Below are 700 nucleotides of genomic sequence, written 5' to 3'. Positions count from 1 at the left end.
CAGAGCCCAGGGCTGAGGACGGGGTTCCCCACATCCAGGAGAAGAGCCCCCCTTTATTCTCAGGACTAGTTCTTCTCTTTCATCTCTGTGAGATTTGGGGGCTACAGACTGAGCAGGAGAGGAGGGAGCAGGGTCCCAGGAGGGGAGGGTCTTCCTGCTGTGTGCCCACTGCCCTCCCCCACCCTCTGCCCTGCTTGTCCTCCTGACTGTCCAGCCAATGCCTGTGGACAGCAGTGGGTGGGAATCTGCCCTGAGCTCTTCCCCTCACCTGTCCTGCCCTCTGGTCTCCACCAGGAGAGGACAGGATGGAGGTGCTGGGCCAGGGGAGAGTCCTGGGAGCAGAGGCAGCTCTCAGCTGCAGCCTGAGGCTGAGAGCCCCTGAGTGCCCCAGAGCAGCAGAGCCAGGCTGACAGCAGACAGGACGGCATGCAGGGCAGGCTGGGTGAGGGAGGAGGCCCAGTCCCTTCCCTGTGCAGCATCCCTGCAGTGAGACTTGCCTTGCCCACAGCCCAGCATTTGGAGAGAACAGTGGACACTGTCTTTAGTGAGGTGGGGTCACTGAGAGGGCAGGTGTAGTTGCTGACCTCCTGATGAGGTTCAGGAATTGACCTCCTGCCTAACTGAGTGAGCACAGCCCACTAATAAGACATGTGGGCACCTCTCTTTGTTCCCTGTGGTGTTGACCATGAACTCCCTGCAA

The sequence above is a fragment of the Marmota marmota genome, unplaced genomic scaffold (assembly GCF_001458135.2).
Source record: "Marmota marmota marmota unplaced genomic scaffold, marMar, whole genome shotgun sequence".
Lineage (NCBI taxonomy): Eukaryota > Metazoa > Chordata > Mammalia > Rodentia > Sciuridae > Marmota > Marmota marmota.
The sequence above is the reverse complement of the archived record's forward strand: the minus strand, read 5'-3'. Positions refer to the sequence as shown.